Source organism: Macaca mulatta, chromosome 4 (assembly GCF_049350105.2).
Source record: "Macaca mulatta isolate MMU2019108-1 chromosome 4, T2T-MMU8v2.0, whole genome shotgun sequence".
Classification (NCBI taxonomy): Eukaryota; Metazoa; Chordata; class Mammalia; order Primates; family Cercopithecidae; genus Macaca; species Macaca mulatta.
Window position 1 is genome coordinate 138,020,053 of NC_133409.1, and position 9,686 is coordinate 138,029,738.

Below are 9,686 nucleotides of genomic sequence, written 5' to 3' on the forward strand. Positions count from 1 at the left end.
ACCCAGGAGGCAGAGGTTACAATGAGCCGAGATTGTGCCATTGTGCTCCAGCCAGGGCAACAAGAGTGAAACTCTGTCTCAAAACAAAACAAAACAAAAAAAACCACCACCAAACCGAAAATACTTTTTTATCTTCTGCTTAATCTGTTCCCAAATACCCGCCAGCCAGGTTGTGGAGGTTGTGTGTAATTAGGATACATGAGCCCCTGTCCAGCGGGGGACCTGGCAGTCTTGGTTACCTCTGGGGCTTGACGGGCCCTGTCCTGCCCCACCTCTCTTGGCAGCCTCTGGCCATTTATTTTAGCTGCCCCTCCCCACACACCAGCCTCTCGAGGCTCCTGCATCACAGTCATCTTTCTAAAGCACAGTACAGCTTAGCCTGTTGAAGAAACTGCCTTGGCTCCTCGTTGCCCAGAAATTCAATGTAGACATCCTTGGTAGGCATTCGGGGTCCCTCCTGGTGTGGCCCACCCTGCCTTCCATGCCCGTCTCCTGCCAGTTCTACTTTCAGCAACTCCATTGCCTCTCAGCTTCCACCAGGCCTCATGTTCCACATCCCTGACCTTGCTCAAGTTATTCTCCTTGCTTTGAGCGCTCTTCCTCTCCACTTTTCCACCTGGCAAAATCCTCCTCATTCTTAGGGACCCAATTAGTTCCTCCATGAGGACTTCCCCGGCAAACTGCACCATCCCACCCCAGGCTCCTGTCATAAACCATTTGTCATTAATCACTTAACAGTTACATTTTGTCACAGCCAGCAAGTTCCTGTTCAGTGAGTAGAGGAAAGAAAACGTGGACTTTGTCACCAGACTGTATGATGGAATCTCAGCTTGGCTACTCACCAGCTGTGCGACCCTGGGCAAGTTACTTAACCTCTGAACTTCGGTTTTCTCATCTAGTAAATGGGGATAGAGCTCTTATTTAACCCAGATTCCTCACCAGGCCTGCAAGCCTTGCCTGCCCTGCCTCCCTCCTGTCTCCTGTTGCTCTCCACATCTTACCCACATCAACATCCCCACCCCTCCTTGAACATTCTCAGTCCTTTCTTGCCTCCTGGCCTTTGCACCTGCCCTTCTTTACCTGGAATGTTTCCTTCTCATTCCATCCTCCACCTCATTTCCAATGTCACCTCCTCAGAGAGGCCCTCTGCGACCACCTTCTCTAAATCCCCCGCTTCTGCTTCATCTTACTTTGTTTATTTTCTTCTAGGGCTTATCCCAACCTGAAATTTCCCTATTTTCTGGCTTAGCTGTCAGCTCTGTGAGTATGGGGCTCTTTTCTCTGGGAATTCAGATGAACAGACTTGATACATGTTAGTCCTGGCCTCTCCTCTTCCCCCAAGCCACACCTGCTCATCTGGGAGCCCCGTCAGGGCAGGGCATCATGTCCTCCTCATTTTTGCTTTCTTTTTTTTTTTTTTTTTTTTTTTTTGAGACGGAGTCTCGCTCTGTCGCCCAGGCTGGAGTGCAGTGGCGCGATCTCGGCTCACTGCAAGCTCCGCCTCCCGGGTTCACGCCATTCTCCTGCCTCAGCCTCCCGAGTAGCTGGGACTACAGGCACCCACAACCGCGCCCGGCTAATTTTTTGTATTTTTAGTAGAGACGGGGTTTCACCGTGGTCTCGATCTCCTGACCTTGTGATCCGCCCGCCTCGGCCTCCCAAAGTGCTGGGATTACAGGCGTGAGCCACCGCGCCCGGCCTTTTTTTTTTTTTTTTTTTTTTTTTTTTTTTTTTTTTGAGACGGAGTCTTGCTCTGCGGCCCAGGCTGGAGCGCAGTGGCCGGATCTCAGCTCACTGCAAGCTCCGCCTCCTGGGTTCACGCCATTCTCCTGCCTCAGCCTCCCGAGTAGCTGGGACTACAGGCGCCCACCACCTCACCCGGCTAGTTTTTTTGTATTTTTTAGTAGAGACGGGGTTTCACCGTGTTAGCCAGGATGGTCTCGATCTCCTGACCTCGTGATCCGCCCGTCTCGGCCTCCCAAAGTGCTGGGATTACAGGCTTGAGCCACCGCGCCCGGCCCTATTTTTGCTTTCTTGACCCTGAGCAGTATGCCTGGTCCATAGTGAGCCTTAGCCTGTATTTGCTGCCTGCCTGCCTGTCATTGTCTTCCCGACCTTTTCTAGCAGTCCTTGGTGATCTCCTGATGGTTTCTAACACATGCTGCAGGTTACATGTGAGGCTGAGCCTGATAGCTCCCAGAGCGAGAGTGCCCAGGGGTGGCCTTGTGTTTCTGCCACTTACTTTGCTTTCCAGCCCAAGACAGGATTTTAAGTGGAGAGTCTGGGGTATATTACTGGCTGTAGCATTAGGGACCTTGGCCATACCCTTTGCATTACCCTGCATGGTAGGACAATACCTAGAATGGTCTGGTCAAACCCAAGAGACTTAGAGAAGGCCAGGAGGACACAGTGATGCCTATAGGCCTCTCTCAATGGGGAGATTGCGCTGTGATTTGTTCAAGTGGAGTGGGGTCCACACAGTCTGATGAAGCTTCATTTGGTTTAGAGGAAAATTGCTCTCTGAACACAGACCATCCCTTCTTTCTTTCTTTCTTTTTTTTTTTTTTGAGATGGAGTTTCACTCTCGTCGCCCAGGCTGGAGTGCAGTGGCATGATCTTGGCTCACCACAACCTCTGCCTCCTGGGTTCGAGCGATTCTCCTGCCTCAGCCCCCCGAGTAGCTGGGATTACAGGCATGTGCCACCATGGCCAGCTAATTTTTAAAATTTTAGTAGAGACAGGGTTTCTCCATGTTGGTCAGGCTGGTCTTGAACTCCTGATCTCAGGTGATCCACCCGCCTTGGCCTCCCAAAGTGCTAGGGTTATAGGTGTGAGCCACTGCGTCCAGCCTCCATCCCTTCTTAAGCTGACCAGAGGTCTGGTAATTGGGTGAGTGTGATGGCTCCATGTTACCTACCTCCTCTGGCACCAGGACATAGGGACCAGTCTGTTGGTATGCAGAAGCTGTGGTACCTAGCCTGGCATCAGTGATGCTGGGAAGAGGGAGTGCTGTTGCCTGTCTGCTACTGAGGGAATGACAGAGAGGGCTGGAGGGAGTGGCCTGGCAGGGATGGACCCGAGGGCCCATGCCCTCCTCGTGCTCACTGAGCAAATGAAGCAGGATTCACTCCCTGCTGGGAGAGGGAGATTGGGATTAGGGGGCACGGTGTTGTGCTCTCAGATTTGAAGATTTATCAATAAAATTTCAAAAAGTCATTTTTGGAACTGGCATAAAGGTTGGTGGCATCTTATTTTGTCAAGTAAGGACACAGGATAGGTAAAAAATTAGTTTCCTACTATTGTATCCTAAAAAATGAGTATTTTATTTTATTTTATATTTTGAGACAGAGTCTTGCTCTGTCGTCCAGGCTGGAGTGCAGTGGCGCAATCTCGGCTCACTGCAGGCTCTGCCCCCCGCCGGGTTCATGCCATTCTTCTGCCTCAGTCTCCCAAGTAGCTGGGACTACAGGCACCTGCCACCACATCCGGCTAATTTTTTGTAGTATTAGTAGAGACGGGGTTTCACCATGTTGGCCAGGATGGTCTCGATCTCTTGACCTCGTGATCCACCTGCCTCGGCCTCCCAAAGTGCTGGGATTACAGGTGTAAGCCACTGCACCTGGCCTAAAAAATGAATATTTTAATACCAAAAATTGAAAAAAAGAATAGTTCTTCTCTAGAAAGGCCAATCAGCATTCTTATGCTGACATTTTGAGCTGTGGACAGAGGGGAACAAGGTCAGAAACCAGCTCCTGGGAATTGTTGGGTTAGGAGTTTGGAGAGCGTGTGCGTATGAAGGGAGATAGTGTTGAAGCAGGTTGCTGGCCTGGTGGTATGACTGGAGGGAAAGGGCCTGAATATTTCCTGGATTAGTCCAGAATATTTCCTGGATTAGTCCAGAAATTCTTCAGTCCCCTCTATCACTTAGCCTTCCTGTGGATTAACTTGTTTTCTCTTTGAAAGTGTAAACATCCGGCCGGGCGCAGTGGCTCATGCCTGTAATCCCAGCACTTTTGGGAGGCTGAGGTAGGCGGATCACCCGAGGTCAGGAGTTTGAGACCAGCCTGACCAACGTGGCAAAACCCCGTCTCTACTAAAAATACAAAAATTAGCCAGGTGTGGTGGGACGCACCTGTAATCCCAGCTACTCAGGAGGCCGAGGCAGGAGAATCGCTTGAACCTGGGAGGTGGAGTTTGCAGTGAGCTGAGACCACACCACTGCACTCCAGCCTGGGGGACAGAGTGAGACTCTGCCTCAAAAAAAAAAAAAAAAGGAAAGTGTAAACATCCTACGGGCAGGGCCCATCAGAGAACCTCGACAAATACTGCCCTGTGCACAGCCTCCTGGGAGAGTAACTGTATAGGTGAAATCTGGCTGGGATAAATGTCAAGGGCATGTGTGGGGAAAGGAGAGGGAGGAAGGAAACGAACCCTTGCTGGTCCTTACTGTGTTCCTGCAATATGCTTAAGGCTTTTTCTTTTTTTTTTTTTTTTTTTTTTTTTTTGAGACGGAGTCTCGCTCTGTCGCCCGGGCTGGAGTGCAGTGGCCGGATCTCAGCTCACTGCAAGCTCCACCTCCCGGGTTTACGCCATTCTCCTGCCTCAGCCTCCCGAATAGCTGGGACTACAGGCGCCCGCCACCTCGCCCGGCTAGTTTTTTGTATTTTTTTTAGTAGAGACGGGGTTTCACCGTGTTAGCCAGGATGGTCTCCATCTCCTGACCTCGTGATCCGCCCACCTCGGCCTCCCAGAGTGCTGGGATTACAGGCTTGAGCCACCGCGCCCGGCCAAGGCTTTTTCATGAGTTAACGAAGAGCTGCTGCTTATCTCCATTTTACAGATGAGAAAACTGAGGCCCAGAAAGACTCAGTGATTTGCCCAAGGTCACACAGCCAGTGGTGGAACTAGCATTTACATTCAGGCCTCTATGAACTCAAGGTCAGAGATTTTATTTCTCCAGCAGGCCAAGGCACAAAAAATTTTAAAAACAACTTGAGTCCCATCTTCCTGTTGGCATAGTATCTGGCAGACATGTTTTTGATTCGTTCTGTCCATCTGGAAACACTGTGGCTGACTCTGTTGGCAGCTCCCAGGCCCTTGGAGGGGAGGTTCAAAACTCACAGTTTGTTTTTAACTTAAGAGAATTCTGGTAAAGTACACATAAAAGTTGCCATTTTAACCATTTTAAAATATTTTATTTATTTATTTATTTAGGAGACAGTCTCACTCTGTCGCCCAGGCTGGAGTGTAGTGGTGCAATCTCGGCTCACTGCAGCCTCTGCCTCCTGTGTTCAAGCGATTCTCCTGTCTCAGCCTTGCAAGTAGCTAGGATTACAGGTGTGTGCCACCATGCCTGGCTAATTTTTTTGTATTTTTAGTAGAGAGGGGGTCTCACCATGTTGCCCAGGCTGGTCTCGAACTCCTGGGCTCAGGCAGTCCGCCCACCTTGGCCTCCCAAAGTGCTGGGATTACAGGCGTGAGCCCTGCACCTGCCCTTAAAGTGTATAATTTAGCAGCATGTAGTACGTTGAAAATGCTGTGCAGGCTGGGCACGGCGACTTACACCTGTAATCCCAGCACTTTGGGAGGCTGAGACGGGTGGATTGCTTGAGCCCAGGAGTTCAAAACCAGCCTGGGCAACATGGGGAGACCCTGTATCTACAAAAAAATACAAAAATGAGTTGTTGTGATGGTGTGCCCATGTAGTTAGCTACTTGGGAGGCTAAGGTGGGAGGACTGGTTGAGCCTAGGAGGTTGAGGCTGTGGTGAGCGGAGATCACGCCACTGCATTCCAGCCTGGGTGACAGAGTGAGACCCTATCTTGAAAAAAAAAGGAAAAAAAAGAAAATGCTGCTTGACTGTCACCGCTCCTCAGTTCCACGCTGCTCCTCAGTCCCTGCCGCCTCCCAGCCCCTGGCAGCCAGCAATCTGCATTCTGTCTCTAAAAATCTCCCCATTCTGTATATTTCCGATAAATGGGATTGTGTACTATATGGCCTTTTGTGTCTGGCTTCTTTTACTCAGCATCATGTTTTCAAGGTTCATCCATGTTGTAGCATGCATCGGTATTTTATTTCTTTTTACGACTGAATAATATTCCATTGTGTGGATGTACCATATTTTGTGTCTCCATTCATCAGTGGTGGACATTGGGGTTGTTTCCGTTGGGGTTGTGAATAGCACTGCTGTGAACATTCTTGTGCAAGCTTTTGTCTGAACAAGTGTATTTAATTTTTTTTAGTCTATACTAAGAGTGGAATTGCAGGGTCCTGTGGTGCTTCTGTGTTTAGCTTATGGTGGAACTGCCGAATTTCCACGGCAGCCGTACCATTTTATGTTCCCACTAGCAATGTGTGAGGGATCTCATTTCTTCACATCTTCACCAACACTTATGTTTCATTAAAGATTTCTTATTATAACCTCCCTAGTGGGTGTGAAATGGTAGCTCATTGTGGTTTTCATTTGCATTTCTTAATGACATCAATCAAATTTGCCCTTCACTCTTTGGGGGGCCGCAGGTAGGCCTCTCCATGCCATGCCTCCATGCCTCAGAGTCATCTGTCCAGGGGTGGTGTGAGGGTTAAATGAGAAAATCATGTGAAGAACTCAGTATCTATGCCAGGCACATAGTAGGGGCCCTTAAGACCTACTCAGGCAGTCCCAGGCCTGCCACTGTCAGCTGGTAGGGAGGCTGGCCGCTCAGTGGACCCTCACGGCTCTGACCAACGTGGAAGTTAGAGCTGCTTCCACGGCCTGGCAGTCCCCCCTGTCCGCTCTGCCTCCACTGTCCTGGATTTTCTGGGGAACTGTGACCCTTCAGAGGCTGGGATGACATTTATGGAAGGTGGCAGGTCCCCTCCACCCCTTTTCCATTTTCATAGACACTCCTGGCCCCTGGGTGCCTTCCCTTCTAGGTGGTCTCTCGATACTGCCCTCTGCTACTGGAGCATAATGGTAAGTGCCTGGAAGTCTATCCCTTTCATGGTAGACCTTAGCCAATGACTGGGGTGCAGGGGAGTGAAGTCCCAGCTCCCTTGCCTGGAGCGAGGACAATCCTGAGGTGTAACTTACACTCCCAAGTTCCCCTGCGAGATCAGGCTGAAGTCACCCTCTGCAGAATTTTTCCTGAATCTGCACCCTTCTTGGCCTCTTACTTTCTTGTCTTGCTCTCCCAAGTCCCTCTCCAGTTTCCCTGGGAGCACTCCCAAATCATTTAGCTATGAATCCTCATCTCAGGATCTGCTTCTGGGGAACGTGATCTAAGACATGGAACACCTACTGTGTGCCAAGCCCCATGGCAAATGCTCAAATAGACAAAGATAAATAAGATGCAGTTCCTTCCCCCAAAGGAGCGCATGACTTGGTCGGGGTGGTCCTGATCGCAGTAGTAATGTTAATAGCCCATGTTGTGCACCTTCTTTGTGCCAGGCCCTATGCTGAATGCTTTACATAGATTAGTGCATTTAAACTTTCTAGCTCTTCTAGGCGCTTCGGCAGCCACGGCTTAAGGTGCAGACATGGCAAAGTCCGAGAACCACAACACACACAACCAGTCCCCAAAATGGCACAGAAATGGCATCAGGAAACCCTGATCACAAAGATACTAATGTCTTAACGGGGTGGACCCCAAGTTCCCGAGGAGCATGCACCTTGCCGAGAAGCACGACAAGAAGAGCCTAAAGATGCAGGCCAGCGATGCCAAGCCATGAGGGCATGTGCTGAGGCTATCAAGGTCCTCATAAAGCCCAAGGAGGTTAAGCCCAAGATCCCAAAGGGTGTCAGCTGCAAGATCGACTGACTTGCCTACATTGCCCACCCCAAGCTTGGAAAGTGTGTTCATGCCTGCATTACCAGAGGGCTCAGGCTGTGCCGGTCAAAGGCCAAGGACCAAACTAAGGCCCAGGCTGCAGCTCCAGCTTCAGCTCCAGCTCAGGCTCCCAAAGCTGCCCAGGCCCCTACAAAGGTTTCAGAGTAAAGATCTCTGTCCGCCAACATGAGGACAGAAGGACTAGTATGAACCCCCTGGGCTGCCGTCTGCATGGGGCTGGTGTTCTCCTCTGCTATCTGTACAAATAAATCTGAAGCTGGAAAAAAAACCCAAAAAAACAAAACCTTCTAACAATTTTGCGAGGAGATGCTATTATCATCCCCACTTTGCGGATGGGAAAACTGAGGCCCAGAGAGGTGAACTAATCTGTGATCCAGGGTTTTACAGCTTGGAAGTGGCAGCACCCACCCTGAGACCTGTGCTCCTAACCACTCCTCTTTCAGCATGTTTCATCTGGGAGGGATGCCCCAGCTGCTTGCATTCAGTAGAGGAAAGATTCTCCAGGGCCTTGCTGTGACTGGTTGTAAGGGCGTTTCATGACTACTTTGTTGCTGATCTTGGATAACTTTCTTTTTTTTTTTTGAGACAGGATCTCGCTCTGTTGCCTAGGCTGGCGTAGCTGGAGTACAGTGGCACAATCTCGGTTCACTGCAACCTCTGCCTCCCTGGCTCAAGCAATCCTCCCACCTCAGCCTCCCAAGTAGCTGGGACCACAGGTGTGCCACCATGCCCTGCTAATTTTTTGTATATATATTTTTGAGCCACTGCACCTGGCCCAGATTTTGGTTAACTTTTTATGAGTGATTTAAATTAAGAAGGAGGCTGGGCACGGTGGCTCATGCCTATAATCCCAGCACTTTGGGAGGCAGAGGTGAGTGGATTGCTTAAGGCCAGGAGTTTGAGACCAGCCTGAGCAACATGGAGAAACCCCATCTCTACAAAAAATACAAAAATTAGCCAGGTGCCGTGGGGTGCACCTGTAGTCCCAGCTACTCAGAAGGCTGAGGCAGAAGAACCACTTGAGCCCAGGAGTCGGAGGTTGCAGTGAGCTGAGACTGTGGCATTGCACTCCACCTGGGTGATGGGAGTGAAACCCTATCTTAACAACAACAACAACAAAGAAGAAGAAAAAATAATGAGTTAAAAACCCATCCCTCTGATAGTGTTATTACCACTCACCTTCTGCTCTGCTTTCCCGAGTAAGAGACAAGGTAGGACTGCTGTCCGGGTGCCAGCACTGCCACCCTGGGTGAAGCTCCCATCCCAGGTGTTGTGGTATAAACAGGGTATCAGCTGTTACACCCCAGGGGGAATCAGAAGCACTGGCTCAGGAAAAGTCAGGCAATGCTGTCTGAGAGTGCACTGGGGTGGGTAAGAGCACAAACTCAAGGCAGGCTGGCTGGGGCCAAATCCTAGCTCTGCTGTGTGCAAGCTGAGTGACTCTGGGAAAGAAAGTTACCCTCTCTGTGCCTAGGTTTCCCCATCTGTAAAATGAAGACAATAATAGCATTGGCCTCTTAGGGTTGTTGTGAGAATTAAATGAGATCATATACCTAAAGCAGAGCACTGCCTTGTACACAGTAGGAGGTATAGAAATGTTGACTATTACTATTGTTAATTAAAGGAAAGGCTAGGCAAGGCTAACACTCCAGACTTAGGAGTCACCCAGCAGTCTCCTGGTAGAGTCCCTGATTCTGGGCACAGTCTCCCAGACTGATGTCCCTGGATACCTCTGTGTTCCAGGAGGGTAGGATAGAGGCTTCTGTCTCCTTTCCTAGTCCTCTCCTTCCTGGCTTGCATCTGACCCATGCAGGCTTCCTGGTGCTCTCCTGAGTCAGAGGCTCCTGGAATGGGAGTT

At 50.0% G+C, this 9,686-nt stretch overlaps 1 pseudogene; it reads left to right on the forward strand.

Annotated features, from left to right (window-relative positions):
- The first annotated feature begins 7,403 nt into the window (after nucleotides 1-7,403).
- Nucleotides 7,404-8,043, forward strand: LOC106997945 (large ribosomal subunit protein eL29-like; annotated as a pseudogene).
- Nucleotides 8,044-9,686: the final 1,643 nt, after the last annotated feature.